This window comes from Protopterus annectens, chromosome 1.part1 (genome assembly GCF_019279795.1).
Source record: "Protopterus annectens isolate FY-2018-M chromosome 1.part1, PAN1.0, whole genome shotgun sequence".
Lineage (NCBI taxonomy): Eukaryota > Metazoa > Chordata > Ceratodontiformes > Protopteridae > Protopterus > Protopterus annectens.
Window position 1 is genome coordinate 1,438,174,691 of NC_056726.1, and position 17,500 is coordinate 1,438,192,190.

Here is a 17,500-nt window from a genome sequence, read left to right on the forward strand (position 1 = left end):
CAAATCTCTGACAAGTTATAATACCCTTGATAAGTGTAAGCACAAGCTTGGAAGATGAGCCATTTACAGATTACCTGCATCCATTAGAGACATAGGTGCCAAACCAGGGATGAATTTCCGGTTTCCCATGCAATTGTCCAAGTTGCACTTGAATTGGTTTAGGGAGGAGCTCTGCTTCACATGTATGCGGAGCCTGTTCCATAGATGGGGTAATCTCTGGGATATATACCTATCTCTCCAGCAGGTCCTATTTATATTACAGGCAAGGTTTATGTCTTTAGAATGGGTAATTCTGGTGCTGTTTATTTTGTGGATATGCAGGAGGTCCATTAGAATGGGGTCTGACAATGCCCTGTATGTCAGGCATAGATCTCCCCTCAAAAGTCTGTAGGAGACAGAATACAGGAATAGGGGCTTGATCCAGTCGGCATAGGTCATTGTACTTATGCCGTTTTCTTTTAGTGAGGAACCTCTGTGAACGTTCCTGTTGTTGGATATGCCTGGTTAGGTAAATACCAAAAGGGGCATTGTACTCAATGATAGGTCTGATGAATGCCGAATACAGTGGAACAATGACTTCCTTGGACTTACATGCCAATATATAAATTAAATGTATGAGTTGTTAATGAACTTCATCTTGTAGTCGAGGAACTGACACTCTCAGCCTCTTTTGTCAACAGTATCACTCTGAGCAAGTCACTTAAGCAGACAGTGCTTCTATATTGGCTTAAAAATTGTTATGATGATCAACATTCTAGCTAATTTAACAAAATACTCAACCCGTATACTACTGTTACATAGTTTAAACTTCATCTGTTGAGCAGCTCAACAGAATTTGTTTCCCAGTTTCTAAGCTTTCCTATAATTTTACATCTCTATACAAATTCAAGCAGGGAATTCAGAGGCACAGGTAACTCTATACACAAAATCTAACAAAATAAGGTTTAAATGCTTAACTTTTTGCATAAATACAAGTCATCAGATGTACAACTAGAAATTAATAATAACAAAACACGAATCAGATATCAAGTCACAGCAAACTATAGCAAATGAATGCTAATTATCCTTTGATGGTGATCTCATATACTGTATAATATGATATAAAACTATATAAATCAATGATGAATATGCAAATAGATCATTTTATACATAACTGCTTTATCATCAATATTTATTTCACAATTGCCATTGGATTCAAACCTGGCTAGTCATCAGCCAATAACAATACAATCCAGCAATATTTTTCTATCTCTGTATCAAGTACAACATTCCCATCCTTTCATTCATGGATAACTTTCCAAGAATCCTAAACAAAATGTAAGTATATCAGAAGTATGAAAAATATTTAGCAAAGATGTTCATTGCAACACAGTAATGCTCTGACGGAGTCGGCCTAATTCAGACGTGCATCTTTTCTATGCACTGATATTGATATTCTTCCTAGTGCAATAGTTACAAATCACATCTAAAAATTATTGAGTCAAATAATCACATATTTAATACACAAAAACTGATTAGTATTATACAAATAGTTGACAAAGCTTCTAGACTGTTAATTCCTCCAATCTAAATGAGGCCGACATCATTGGCAAATCTCTTGTAAACAGAAGCACGTTTATTTGTAGATAGGAGTCACTCAACACATTTAAATGTTTCCATGCAGATAATGTTAATTGTGGGATCCAGCAGAACATATAATGGGAGATATTTAGCAATCTATAGACTGTTGTGTAAATGTGTTTCTGGTAAGTTTGTTAAGTGCATTACAGGTTTCCAATTCAGAAAACACCAAAGCACTAAACCAATATGCAGTCACAGATAAAAAGTGGTATAGAAGTCTACTGAACATTGGCACACATAATTCTGTCAGTCTAGGAGGTATGGCTAATGCAAATTACCCATGAGTGTTTCCCCTGATGATAGGTTCATAGTTTCATAGGTTCATACTAGGCTATCTGCCTTAGGGCATTTATAAGCCTAGCCAGAATGTGTTTGGCTTTCGCCACCCATTTTAATTTAATTTTGCTATGCCCATTTTCGAGGTTAGTATACTGTGCCTCTGTCTAACAGTGACACAGAAGTGATACCCAGGTTAAACCTACGATCTCCCATCCATTCATCAAGATTCCTCTTGAAGAGAGTCAATGAGGGACTCTGCCTAACCTGGACTGGGATTTTATTCCAGAGTGAAGGGAGCCTCTGGGTTATAAATCTGTCCATCCAGCATGTCCTATTTATTTCAGTGCTGAGGTTCAAGTCTCTCGAGCGTGTAGCTCGATGGGATTTGGATTTTCTGAGGTGCAGCATGTCCATTAATTCCGGGTTGGACATGGCTTTATACGTCAGGCACAGATCACCCCTGAACAGGCGGTATGCCACTGAGTAGAGCTGGAGTTTCTTTAACCGGGCAGCATATGGCATCTGTTTGAGCCCTTTGATCCTCTTGGTGAGGTACTTTTGGGGTCTTTCCAGTTGCTGCACGTATCTGGTAAGGTACATCCCAAAAGGGGCATTGTACTCAATTATGGGCCTGATGACGGATGAGTAAAGAGGCATGATGACCTCCCCTGATCTAGATGTGGATCCCTTCATGATTAGGTGGGCTATATAAAATGTTTTTCTAACCACTTTGGCCACGTGGTTGTCAAATGAGAGAGTGCTATCAACTTGGGTCCCCAGGTCCCTAATTACTTCTTCTGTACTTAATGGATTACCACCTATGTGTTAATTTGTGAGCACTTTGTTTTTGCCAAAGGGGATGACTATACACTTTTTGGCATTTAGCTTGAGGCCATGGCTCTGGCACCAGTTGTCTGTTTCTATGAGGCCCTTTTGGAGGATGCTTGTGTTGGCTGGAGAGTAGATTATGGCGCCCAGTTTGCAGTCATCTGCGAACTTGGTCAGCCACAGTCCTTCCGTGTTGGTCTGTACCTCTGAGAAATATATACCGAACAAGAGACGTCCCAGGACTGAGCCTTGTGGGATGCCACTTGTAACTGGTTTGGAGTCTGACATGGCTCCAGCAATTCTAACCATGTGGGTTCTGTCCTTGAGCCAGTTTGCAACCCATCTAGTGACATAGGTGTTTATATTTAAGCTGGTGAGCTTATCTATAATTCCCGAGTAGGGTATTACATCGAAGGCTTTTGCGAGGTCCAGGTAGGCTGTGTGGACCACCTTCCCCTCGTCAATGGCCTTGGTGACTGTTTCAAAGAAATCATCCAGGTTTAAGAGGCAAGATCTGTCCTTAACAAAGCCAAACTGGGTAGGATCCAGTGTCTGTAGGTCCCTAATATCTTTATTTATGAGGTCCATGATGATCCTTTCCATAGCTTTGCAGACCAAGCTAGTCAGGCTTATGGGGTGATAGTTTCCATGATCCGTTGAGCCACCACCTTTGTGGAGAGGGACCACTGTTGCTGTATGCCACTCTTTGGGTACATATCCTGTAGTAAGGCTGAGATTGAACAGTAGTTTTATGTTTGGGTTTAGCTCTTCTTGGAGTTCATGTAGAACGCAGCCCGGGACACCGTCTGGTCCCATTCATGCTGTGTTTTTTGCTTTGGAGAGGGCAGCTCTTACCTGAGCATCTGAGATGTCAGGGGGGCAGCACTCTGCTGGGATAGATATTTGCCCTTTTGGTGGGGAGAAGTTTGCACTGAACCTGTCAGCTAGGATGTTGGCAATGTCTGTGGGTTCGGTGTATTTTTTGTCATTTTGGACTAATTCTGAGCATATCTGGGAATTCCCACCCAGGTTCCTAACATAACTAAAGAAAGCCTTGTGATTACCCTTAGTGTCCTGTGCAATTTTTCTCTCGAAGCTGGCCTTAGACGATTTTATGAGTGCCCATAGTTTTTTGCTAATACTGATCAGAGATGCCTTCCCTTTTTGGGATTTTGCTCTTTCATTTAGTAGCTTCCTCCTTCTATTGTATAGTTTGTTTATGGCTGGGGTCCACAGACAGCACGTCTGCCTTTGGAGGATTGGGTCTTGGTTTTATTTGGGATTGCATGATCCATGCATTCCGGAAGGTGTTCATAGAATGCATTTATAAAGGATTCTGCGGTCTGGGCCGTATTTTCCACAGGCCCGGGGGCTTTGAAGGATTCCACCTCGGTTTTGAGGAGTGTGAAATTTGCTTTAGAGAAGTTTTTCACTGTGGTTTTCTGGGCAGGGGCTGGGGTCGGGGTGTGAATATCCAGTGAGATTAGTTTATGGTCTGATCTTACCAGTGAGGGATACACTTCTGGTCTGGAGCATAGAGTCCCCATGTTGGTGATGATCAGGTCTAGTATGTTTTCCCCTCTTGTGGGAGTGGTAACAAGTTGTTCCATAGCATTTGAGTTTATAAATTCTAGGAACCTTTGGGCTAGGGTGTTGGAGCTAGAGTAATGCTCCCAGTCTATGTTTGGGTAGTTGAAGTCGCCCAATGTAATGGTGTTTGGAGAGACCTTCATATTTTCCAGTGTTCTCAGGAAGGCCGAGTGGGGTTCCTGGGTTTGGGAAGGTGGTCTGTAGCAGGCTATAAACTGGAAGGCAGTTTTACCCACTGTTAGTTGCACATGGATAGTCTCTGATGCTTCGTGCTGTGCCACCAACCTGGAGGTGTGGGTATCTTTGACGAATATTGATACTCCCCCTCCTTTTGTGGTTCGGTCCAAGTTTTGGGGCTGAAAAGCATGGTATGAACTATAACCTGGTAGTGCTGGGGTGCTCTCAGGAGCCTTGAACCAGGTTTCTGTTACTGCTCAGATATCGATGTTCTCCATGCTAAGGAGAGTTTCGAGTGCATGCATCTTGAGGTTTAGACTTCTGGCATTGAGTAGCATTACTCTTAGTTTCTTATCCCTTGTGATACCTATGGAGGTGCCTTTTGAGCCTTGCCTACAAAAGGCACTATGGGGGTAGCAAGAGACTTTGCCAATATCCGAAAGCCCAGGGGTGACAGATGCAAGCCGTCCCTAGCGAAGCATCGTGGCTTGTTTTGCAAGTCATCCCAGGCTGACAGGCATTGGATCCCCTTTGAATGACACCAATACTTAAGCCAATTGTTCAAATTGATCATCTTGTCTTCATATTGTGGCATCATTCTTGGTGAGGGTAAGATGCTACTCAAGGTCAGGGTCATACCAGCCTGGGCCACATGCTCAGAGAGCTCCTCTATGTCTCTTTTCATGTAGTCCAGGGAGGTACGTCTCAGGTCATTTACATCAGCATGGACAATGACTGAGTCATATTTGTACTTGCCTTGGAGTGACCTGAGTGCTTGTGTTATGTGGCAGATCCTAGCGCCCAACATGCAGCTCACCGTGACCTTCTCCTTGTTCAGCCTGGTGAGCGGGACGTCAGTGTGCCTGACGATAGAGTCACCTATTACAAGTATATCAGGTGTGTTGTTTAGCCTTAAGGGCTGTGACTGTTCAGCACACTGGCTTTGTGAGCTATGTGTTGCACGTGTTTTGTTTTGGAGTAGCGGTTGCTTGGGTGTCTGCTTTGGAGGTCTCTGCTGCTTAGGCAGATTTTTATTTAGAACCTCCGAGTATGTTTTTGTGTGTTTATGTGTCTGGTTTGCTGTCGTGGTAGGTCTATGTGAGACTGGAATTGTAGTGAGTGTGGTTTCCTTCTCCTCTTGACTGGTTATGCCAGTACTGAGTTGAGAGAGCTTAGCCTCCAGTTTGGCTATATGGTTGCATCTCTCACATGTGTTGGAATTTGTTGGGAGGAGGAGAGGGTTGTCTGTGTACATGAAACAGTTGTAACATTGCCTCAAGATTCCCAGATTCACCAGCTGGACCACAGAGGAGATTGACAACTGACCTTTGGACATGCTAGAATAGTATTGGGAATTCCTTTATAATTGAAAAAAAAGGGCCAATGGGGAACAAGGTACTCAAGGGGAGTTTGTAAGGGGGTAGTGCTTTTAATTTTTAGTGCTGACTTATATAATTGCTTTAGTGAGCAAGTGCCAGGTACCTTAAATGCAATGTGTTACAGGTAACTTAAATGCAAAAACAACAAACAGTAACTTTCTTTTAAGTGAAACAAGGAAATAAGTACAGTAAGCAATGCAGATATCACTAGGGATCCACAGAAGCACTGAAAAGCCGCGTTTTAGATGGTATTAGCATTTCAGGGAAATAACAAGCAAACAAACAACAAGCATGCAAACAAAGCTAGATTCAGCAGGCCTGGATCTAGTCTATGCTACAGCAAACAAGGTGTACCAATTTCAGTAAGAAACAGTTGAAATATGCAGGCACTATAAGCCTTTAACCAGAAATTCCCAGCTCAGAAGGGCAGAGTCCAGCCTCTCCTCCCACAAGAGTGCAGACCACAAACCTTCTTAATGTAAAATAACTGGCCTGAAGCCCAAGTGCTTAAACCAGAACTAATACACTTTTAGAATAACGGACACTGAACCCTCAATCAGCAGTTCCCAACTTAGAAGGATGTAAGCTACCTGTCCTGCCACCACAGTGCAGGCCACAAACCTTCCTAATGTAAAACAACTGGTCTGAAGTCCAAGTGCTTAATCCAAAAGACTTACAATGATAGCTACACTTTAATCAAGTTACTACCAAGCAGTAGTAAATACAATTGAATACTTTAAAGAATGCCTGGATTAGTGCTCAAGTTATACAAACAAAGCTAGATTCGGCAGGCCTGGATCTAGTCTATTCTACAGCAAACAAGGTGTACCAATTTCAGTAAGAAGCAGTTCAAATATGCAGGCAGTATAAGCCTTTAACCAGAAATTCCCAGCTCAGAAGGGCAGAGTCCAGCCTCTCCTCCCACAAGAGTGCAGACCACAAACCCTTTTAATGTAAAATAACTGGCCTGAAGCCCAAGTGCTTAAACCAGAATTAATACACTTTTAGAATAACAGACACTGAGCCCTCAGTCAGCAGTTCCCAACTTAGAAGGATGCAAGCTACCTGTTCTGCCACTACAGTGCAGACCACAAACCTTCTTAATGTAAAACAACTGGTCTGAAGCCCAAGTGCTTAAACTAAAGGCTTAGAATGAGTTACACCAAGCAGTAATAAATACAACTGAGTACTTTTAAGATGACGCAAAAGCAAAATAAAGTAGTAAGAAGCACAAATACAGTAAAAGCAGAAATTTTTTTTTTCCAGAAAAGTAGCAAAAACAGTAGTAAAAACAATTCATGTGCAGTGCAAGCTGGCACACTTGAGTATGTAGCAATATTAGTCCACACACAGTTTGAAAAAATGTAATTAAATTAAAAAGTACTAAAAGCAAGTGCAGAAAGGGTTTATTAGGTAGAATGCGGTAAAGAGATGGGACTGGGGAAGTGTCCTAGATCAAATCTACAGTGGAGCGGGCACTGCAAAAGCCACCAAATTTTAACTACAACCAAGAACAGGGAGGGGTTGGGGAAGACAGTTTCAACAGAGATAGATATGAGGAATCACAGTACAAATTATAACCAAAAAAATATATACTGATATCTGTATATTTGCAGAACAGTAAGACAACAGATATCTAAGCAACAATTTAACTCTATAATACAGAATAATATAGAAAAATATACTCAGCTCTATATATTTGCAGAGAGTCTTGTAAGGCTGTCTCTCAACAATCCACTTTAAATGCAGGCTGCTATTAACAGCAAATTAAGGGAACCTTGAGTTAACACACAAGCTATAGAAACTAAAATGAGGGAGAGGGTGGGAAGACAGTTTCAACAGAGATAGATATGAGGAATCACAGTGCAAATTATAACCAAAAAATATATACTGATATCTGTATATTTGCAAAACAGTAAGACAACAGATATCTACGTAACAATTTAGCTTTATAATACAGAATAATACAGAAAAATATACTCAGCTCTATATATTTGCAGAGAGTCTTGTAAGGCTGTCTCTCAACAATCCACTTTAAATGCAGGCTGCTATTAACAGCAAATTAAGGGAACCTTGAGTTAACACACAAGCTATAGAAACTAAAATGAGGGAGGGGGTGGGGAAGACAGTTTCAACAGAGATAGATATGAGGAATCACAGTGCAAATTATAACCAAAAAAATATATACTGATATCTGTATATTTGCAAAACAGTAAGACAACAGATATCTACGTAACAATTTAGCTTTATAATACAGAATAATACAAAAAAATATACTCAGCTCTATATATTTGCAGAGAGTCTTGTAAGGCTGTCTCTCAACAATCCACTTTAAATGCAGGCTGCTATTAACAGCAAATTAAGGGAACCTTGATTTAACACACAAGCTATAGAAACTAAAATGAGGGAGGGGTTGGGGAAGACAGTTTCAACAGAGATAGATATGAGGAATCACAGTGCAAATTATATCCAAAAAAATATATACTGATATCTGTATATTTGCAGAACAGTAAGACAACAGATATCTAAGTGACAATTTAGCTCCATAATACAGAATAATACAGAAAAATATACTCAGCTCTATATATTTGCAGAGAGTCTTGTAAGGCTGTCTCTTAACAATCCACTATAAATGCAGGCTGCTATTAACCATAGCATGGCATAATGATTCAAATGCAAGTTCTAACACATTATCAGGAAGCACAGAAATGGAAATATACACAGTCATTTTACTGCCTGCACCTAGTGCTGCGTATGACAGGACAGTGGTCATTAGCACAGCAGCTGACTACTACAAGGCAGTGTGTGTGTGTGTGTGTGTGTGTGTGTGTGTGTGTGTGTGTGTGTGTGTGTGTGTGTGCATGTGTGTGTATGTGTGTGCGTGTGTGTGTGTGTGCGCGCGCGCACGTGCGTGCATGCATGAGCGTATGTGTGTGCCCGTATGCATGTGTGTGTGTGTCTGTGTGTGTGTGTGTATATATACGTGTGTGCATGTATGTGTGTGTGCATGCACATGTGTGCGTGTGTGTGTGTGCTCGGGAGTGTGTGTGCACATGAGTGTAAACATGTGGGTGTGCTTGTGAGTGTGCACATGTGTGTGTGTGTGTGTGTGTGTGTGTGTGTGTGTGTGTGTGTGTGTGTGTGTGTGTGTGTGTGTGTGTGTGTGTGTGTGTGTGTGTGTGTGTGTTGTGGTACATGTTTGTGGGTACCTGTCCCATAGCACTGCATAGGCCGTTAGTGTGAACAATAGTATGGTTACTTCTAGCAGTGCTTTATTACATTCAGAGATAAGTTAATTAATCACTAATGAGTTGTTGCACATGCTGCTCTTGTCGAGTCAATTTGGAGCATGGCACTATTAGGACACAACAGAGAAAACCCTAGTAACACAATAGCACTATTGTCTCCGAATATCTCCCTGTATACCTGTTTTCCCATCAGATGAGGAATATTTTCTTGTATCCAAAGCCACCTACTGCTTTTGATATCACCCAAAATAATGCTCATGGTATTACAGAAGATTTACTGCTTCTCCTAGACTCCTCTTTTTGTTTGGTATCCATAACTTTCATAAGCAGCTATACCCTCTGTGTCTGGTGATGATGGCCTTTCTCTATCTCAAGAGACAATGAAGTTTGTGACACGAAATAAGTCGGTGGTTGAAATGCAGTGCCTGTTGTGACTGCAAACTCCAACTTTTGACTGGCAGCCTCTGTTACAATTTGTACAGGTGTAGTTGATGCCTGGCTGTGTAGATGCGAAAGCTGTCTTCTGCTCTCTGCACTCTCGCTTCTCCTCCCATAGTTCATCTCTCTTCTTCTTATTCATTTAGCTACTTGTCTTGATGGTGAATCTCCAAGTGTTGTGGTCTGTAGCTATGGCTTCTCAGCCTGTTGAACAGATGTTGCCTGCCTTCATGTCATGCTTGTAGACATCTTTGAAGCACAGAATGGGTCTGTGGGGCTGGAGCCGGTGGCAAGCTCACCATACAGAAAGTCTTTAGGGATTCGACCATCATGCATATGGTTGACATGTCAGCCAGCACAAGTGCCTTTGGAACAGAAGGGAAACATGATTGATATCCCTGCCTGCTATAGGATGTCCTTGTTTGAGATGCAGTCCTGCCAGGTGATGCCCAGGATCCTTCTGAGGCAGCGTAGATGAAACACATTGAGCCTGCATTCTTAGCAGCAGTACAGGGTCCATTTTTCACTTCCATAGAGCAGTGTGCTGAGCACACACACTTGATAAACCTTCATCTTAGTGTTGATGGTAATTCTGGAGTTGTGTCAGACTCTTGCTGTTAGGCATGGCATTGCTGCTGCTGCCATACTGATTTGAGTGTTCAACTTGGCGTCCAGGGAAATGTTGCTGGTGATGGTGGAGCCCAGGTAAGTAATGTTCTTCACCCTCTCAAAAACTTGATCATCGATGAAGATGCAGGGAGTGCTACTAACATCCTAACTCATGATGTTGGTCTTCTTGAGGTTGATAGTGAGGCTAAACTCTCTGGAAGTGCCAGAGAAGGAGCTTATGAAAGGTTGTAGTGCTTCCTTAGTGTGAGCAGTCAGGGCAGTGTCATCTGCAAATAGCATCTCTCTGATCAGTACTATCAGCATCTCAGTCTTTGCTCAGAGGCATGCAAGATTGCAGAGATTACCAATGCTTCTTGTGTGGAGGCTTACACTGTCTTTGGACTCATTAAAAGCACAGAACAGTAGAAGAGAGAAAAAAAAATGTTGATGAGTGTCAGAGCAATTACACACTCTTGCTTCACTCTGCTCCTGATTGGGAATGGGTTCAAAGAGGAGTCCTCATATTGTATGACACCTTGCATGAATTCGTGGAAGTATGTAATCATCCTCATGAGTTTAGGGGGACAGTCAATCCTTTGTAGAAGGGTGAAAAGGCCTTTCCTGCTGATCAAGTCAAATGCCTTAGTCAGATCAATGAAGGCAATGTGCCATGGTTTCCTTTGCTCATGGCACTTTTCTTATACATTCCTTAGTGGGAAAATCATGTTGATCCTGGATCCTGCTCTGAAACTATACTGCACCTCAGGGTAAACATGTTCCATGAGTGATTGTAGCCTGTTTAGTACTATGCTGGCCCAGGCCTTCCCAACAATGCTGAAGAGGGATATTCCACAGTAGTTGTTACAGTCACTTCAGTCTTTGTTCTTATACAGCATGATGATGTTGGCATCATGCATATCCTGGGGCACTCTTCCTTCCTGTCAGCACTGTAGCAGGAGCTCATGCAGGTGATTAAGGAGAAGACATGTCTTGCCAACTTTGATGATGCCTGGGGGAATGCCATCCTTTCCTGGAGCTTTACCACAGGCAAGGAATTCAATGGCTTTGCTGAGTTCCTCTACAGAGGGTGAATCATCAAGCTCTTCCATGATAGGAAAGGGGGTTTCATTTTTGACTGCTGAATCTGCAACAATGGTCTTCTTTGAGTAGAGCTCTTGGTAATTCTCTGCCCATCTCTCCATCTGTTTGTCTCAATCTGTAATAATGACCTGAGGCAGATGTTAGGGGCGTAATCTTGAATGTACTGGAGATGAAGTCTTTCTTCATGCCCTCATACATGATATGGATATTGCCACAGTCAGCAAGTTGGATGCTTTGACAGACATTTTGTTAGTAGTCACTGACATTTTCAAGTGATCCACTGGACATCATTTCTGGCCTTCCTGAGTGCAGCTAGAGTCACCTCTGAAGGCTCTGTCTTTTAGTTGACTTGTGTTGCTTGCTTGACTGAGAGTGCTGGTTTAGTCTGAGTTATACCTGCTTCAAACTGGTCTAGGTTCTGCCACTCTCTCTTTTACCAAAGGTATCCATGGCAGAGCTGCAGATGGTGTCACGGATGTGGTTACACCTCACTTCCCACTGCTTTGTGGGTAGTCCTTGCAGGCCTCTGCAATGCTATCGGCAAAATGCATGTGCAGGTCTGACATTGATGTCCTGGCAGACTTGACATGAGGACACATTGTATTTGGTAATGTGTGGGTAACATAACCCATCTCTTTACATTTAGAACATACCCTACTTGAATGATGTGAAACATTTGATTAATAACACTAATGATTTTTTTTAAATATCTATATGCATGACAATGATAGATAACAAATGAAAGTATTCTGTTAGCCACTTTAGACTAGAATTATTTTTTACTGATGCTGTTAATGTTACTAGAATGCTAATTAGGGACCATTTATGTCTATTCAGTGCTCTTTTCAGCAAGAAAAATAGAGATGTTATGATTTGGTTGGATCTTGTCCTCTAAAACAGCATCCCCAGGATTCAATAAACTTTTTTTCTGTGCCAGAATAATGCGGCAGCTTCTGCACAGAATACGGCCGCTGAGCGATCCAGTAAACAAGGCTGGGGGTGAGCATGAGCCTACTAACACTATTCTGGCATGGACACCACTGAATAATGCTAATTACGTCATTTACTTGTAAAACCCATACAAATGAGATGAATTAATGATTCAGTAAGCAGGCAGGCATCCGTGCCAGAACAGTGTCCATGCAGAAATGCATTCAGTTACCGACGATGTACATTTTTGCAAAAATGAAAACGGGGGCATGACAGCTCAAAGTAAAGCATGTATTATAAAAACTGGCCATGCCAATGGCCAAAAATATGACCATTGGCATGGAAAAGAGTTGCAAAGTTATAAAAATCAAAATTTTTTGGCCAATTTCGGCCATTTAAGTGTAACACAGCGGTATGCAACGAGATTGTGCCAAAAATAAAAAAAAATGTGAAAAGACAATTTTAAGTGAAATCTCCATTTTGCCATTATAGTGTATGGCATGCAGAATAAAAACAATAACAGGTAACACTGGTTGCTAAGGGGAAAGGCTCTGATAGTGGTGTAACAAGGGACGAAGGCAGTGTGTTATGCAAATGAGCAAATTTTACTGAATCACTAAATGGGAGACCATTTTCTGGCTGCACCTAACCGTGTAGGAGCTATAAGGCATTAGTGTATGCAGGAGAAGCAGCTGACATGAAAAGGGGGTGTGTCATGTTTGGTGTAACCACATTGGTGCTCCACAGCTTCCATCTGAGCTTAGCTAAGCACAACCAAGCAAAAGGGTGTGTCTGATGCTGTATTTACTTATTCCATGAAATGAAGAGTGTGTTTGCATCCAGGGGAGGGACATTTCTGCTTCAAAGTGTTTACTTTAGCCAAACGGGTTTGTGCAGCATGCACCAAGTCTTAAAAAAAGAAAAAAAATACAGAAATAGCAGAACTGTTTACATTTGGGCAGCGAGTTTACTCAGCATGCCTTGGGGCTTAAAAGGGGCAGAAACGGAAGGGGGAAAATTAAAAAAATGGGAAATAGCAGAATAAAAGCAATTGAGTACAAATAATATAGCTGGCAGGTGGAATGCATCATTGTCAGCCAATCATGCAGGCAGCAGCTGCAGCACAACAGTATAAACTATGCAAACACCTTTCAGCCATTTTTTCCCACAAACTCTGCAGCATTGGTGTCCACACTCGGGGGAATTTTAACCAACAAAATGTTGGGGTCTGCTGTTGCTTTGATACATCAGTATGTGCTAGAGGCTGAGGGTGGTGAGGAGGATAATGCTAATAACCACCATTGGCTGAGGAGGAGGAGAAGAGTGTTCAGACCCAGGGTAACTTATCAGGGCCTACATGATCTGGAGATAGTAGAGTGCTACAGGGTGGACAGGGACATACTTCAGCAACTCATCGAACTGTGCCTGCCTCAGCTCAGATCCAGAACCAACAGAGGGGAACCCATCCCAGTGGATACCATGGTATGTGTTGCCTTAAGAATACTAGCTACAGGTACTTTCCAAAGACCTACTGGGGACATCATGGCGGTCTCACAGGCATCTGCATCCAGGGTACTTCACCAGTTCCTGGATGCCATGCTACCACATGCCAGTGAGCACATTTACTTCCTCAGCACGGGTGAGGAGATGACCAGCAATATGCCCCTCTTTCACTAAGTAGCAGACTACCAGGAGGTACTGGATGCCATAGACTGCATGCCCATCCACATCTAAGCACCATCTGGTGAGCAGGGTAGGGTCTTCCTAATCCGCAAGTGCTTTCACTCCATCAACTGGCAGGTCATGTGCAATGCCCAGGGCATTATCATGAATGAGTTTGCTGGCAGCCCTGGAAGCTATCATGACTCCCACATCTGGCATTCCTCACAGCTGTATCAGGGATTTGCCAGGGGGGCATCCCATATGGCCATGTGGTGGGGGATGCTGGCTATGCACTGGAGCCGTGGATGATGACACCCATCAGAAATCTACATGCACCCACTCAAAAACAACATAATGAGGCACATACACAAGCTAGGATCATTAAAGAGCAAGTGTTTGGGATGCTCAAGTCATGGTTCTGCTGCCTTGACATATCTGGTGGAGCCTTGCAGTACTTTCCAGCCACATTTGCACACATTTTCATAGTATGTGCTATGCAACACAATATGATCCTGTGGAAACAACTGCAGCAGGAACAGCACAGGGAAGGGCCACACAGCCCCCCACCATTGCCAAGGTCCCCAAAGGCAACAAGGGACTCAGAGGAGGAAGCCCTTTAGCCAGCTCCTGTAGGCAGATGCAGGCATGCCCAGTATGCTCTGGCCTTGGCAAAGAGACAATGCATAGCAAACACACTGACACTGTAGGGACCCAGTGGCTGGGTCTCTGACCTGTGTCTGACTCACATACATAGTAAAATGGATGTCACACACATCACACTACCTGTACCTTACCATGATTAGGCAGTGTACTGTGTGCATCTGACATACGCAGCCCTCAAGCACCATCCTCACAACTGCCGCAGGCACATGGCAAGTCAGTCTTCTTAACAATAACTGAATGGATTGGTATGTTCTGGTAGCATATCTATGGTATCGCTGCATGCATGCAAGGGAATGGGGTGGCCTACTGGGATAGCAGCAAACAAATGACAGCCATGAGGAACACCACTAAATGTTTTCCCAATACTGGCTTCTCCACATTATGCAGTAGTATCCAATGTGACAAATCTCACTGCAGTATATGTTGGGGGGGGTAACTAACTGTGGGGGTTCATAGGTCACAGGCATGGATGTCAGAGTGGGGGGGTCCCAAACTCACTCCTCAGCCTTACCCTCTACCCAGTAGAAAAACATAAAGAAATGTCTGGCAAAGGCCCACAAATGGTGACAATGATGAAATACACCCCTACAGACTTACACAGTGATAGCACAACAGGTCTTGCAGTTGCAGTAAGGTTCTAAAAGGTAAGAAGTCTGAAACTCAAATGTATACCATTACAATCTGACCTGTGGTCTTTAGTGATATGCCTCTAGTCTCCAAGACAGGGCATGATACTATGCTAAATGGAACCAAAGTGTAACGCAAATATCAGCACAGTCTGTGCAAATGTGTACAGTTGACAGGTGTGCCCTCCCAACACCCATATTCCCATACAAATGCAGTAACATGTATGTTTGCATGGAAATAGCAGCAGAGTACACATTGCCGGGGCTGTCCCAATCAACATGATAACTTGTTGCATGTCTACAATATACAGGGATTAATGAGCTATGTATATGTGTGGTTAATACTGTCAGGGTGTGGCCAGCACTTACTCCCGACTGTTGTGTCATAGTGGCCTAGTTACAGTGCTGTCTTTGACAGGGCCATGTTCCAAGAACTGCAGTGCCAACTACTCTGCATGTCAGCTGCACCTGTGATAGGAGTTGTACACATTGTGCAGATGTCAATATCTGTTAATGGAGGAAAGCTATACAGGTCATGGACAGGGGGCCATACATATAGACAGTACACAGCTTAGAGTAACCTACCCAGTGCCTACCACACCTCTCAACTGTTTAGACCTATAGCAGAATGTCCAGAGGTTTGCATCATAATTGTGGTCTGTATAATATGAAATAGTGGCTGTCTGGCAATTTACTGGCAAATCACGTAAGACTAAGGTCAGAAAATAATTACAGATTGTAGTGTCAGACTTTATACCCTATAGAAACATGCATGCTAATGCAAAACTGTTACTGAATCAGCTTTCTAGGTTTGTAAGGCCAATACTTAAAAATGGTCCTTATATTTCGGCCTCTGTCCCCCAATGCAAAACTGTTACTGAATCAGCTTTCTAGGTTTGTAAGGCCAATACTTAAAAATGGTCCTTATATTTAGGCCTCTGTCCCCAATTAGTTATGGCTTTGTCCAGATGTCTAGCTCTCAGAAATTAAGAGGTAGCTTGCCTAGTAGGACAGCAGGTACCAATAGGTCAGTGTACAGCCAGTGTATAAAAGGCTGCAACCTGTCTGTGTCAACACTGACAACATGTCACTGGCCAACAGCTATACCCCTGGAATGACACAGGTTGTCACAGAAGGAGCACAAGTATGCCTTGTATATCTGTTCTGCTTGTCCTAACATTGTAGTTGCCTGCCAACTATTTGCAAAACAAGAAAGGGTCATGTCAAAACAGCAATGGCAGGCTGTTGGGAAGCAAATTTCAAACCCATAAGAGCAAACAAGCAATTACCAAACCAGTCTCCCAACTGTCTATGTTTGGCAGAACATTATTAACATCCTGTCCCCATGTGTGGGCCTTTGTTTGACTGTCATATTTGGGCCTGTCCAGATGTCAGTCTGTGATGGTATGACAGCTAGGCCCACATGTAGCCTCATAACAACATATAGCAACACAAATCATCTAAGGATGACAGCAAATGCAGTGGTGCAATGATGGACAACCTGCTAAATAGGTACACTCAGAGGTTTGAAGTCCACAACCCTGTGTGTGATGTAACAGCATGTACCCCACCCACATCATAATTATAAATACATAGCAGCCACTGTGGTCAAAGCCTGTGACTGGAATACAGAAGGACAAAGAGATCCACATAAGTGGAAGGGGAACTGCTGGCGAGACAAATGGAGAATGTGCACACCAGAACAGATTGTGCAGTAACATAGGTGCCATGCAGTGTAAGGAGTCAGTAAACATCACCTGCAAATACATAACACACACCCATGTAAGTGGAGGTCCACAACAAAACAAAACCCAAACAATGGACACCTCAGAGGCAAAATCACATGAGAACTCCACAAACCTACACACCACAGACCATGTAGACTCCACACACCAGGGTCTTGCAAACATGAAGGCCTTACCACAAACCCCAAACATCTACCCTACACAGATAGGCTAACAGCACTGCCTCTCCACCCCATTCCATACAGACTCTGCTGAGGTGACCCCTGTCTTGCTTGCAAAGCAATCCTGACCCTACTTTGATGGCACATTTGCACATCTGGAGCTCACGGTCCACTCCATCAACTGGTAGGTGCAGCATCAACCTTGGATGTGATATCAGTACGGCTTGTTGGTGTGACAGATATGTGTACCACACACTCTCCCATCTGTGGAATATGCTCCCTGTCAACAGCAAGTCAAGTGCCTCAATACCACAGTGATGTGCTTCCTGTATATCTGCATGGGAAACACAAAATACAGGCCTGTGATCCCACCTGTGTCCCTGCTGGACAGGGGATCTGTGTGCTGACATGTTGTAACATGGGCTACACTCTCATCTGCATGGG

General features: G+C 43.0%; 1 protein-coding gene across 1 annotated transcript in view; it reads right to left on the bottom strand.

The window, feature by feature from the left end:
- LOC122816379 (deleted in malignant brain tumors 1 protein-like) overlaps nt 1-17,500 on the bottom strand; it is a 183,343-nt gene that overhangs the window by 16,951 nt on the left and 148,892 nt on the right. The gene's annotated exons all lie outside the window — the stretch shown is intronic.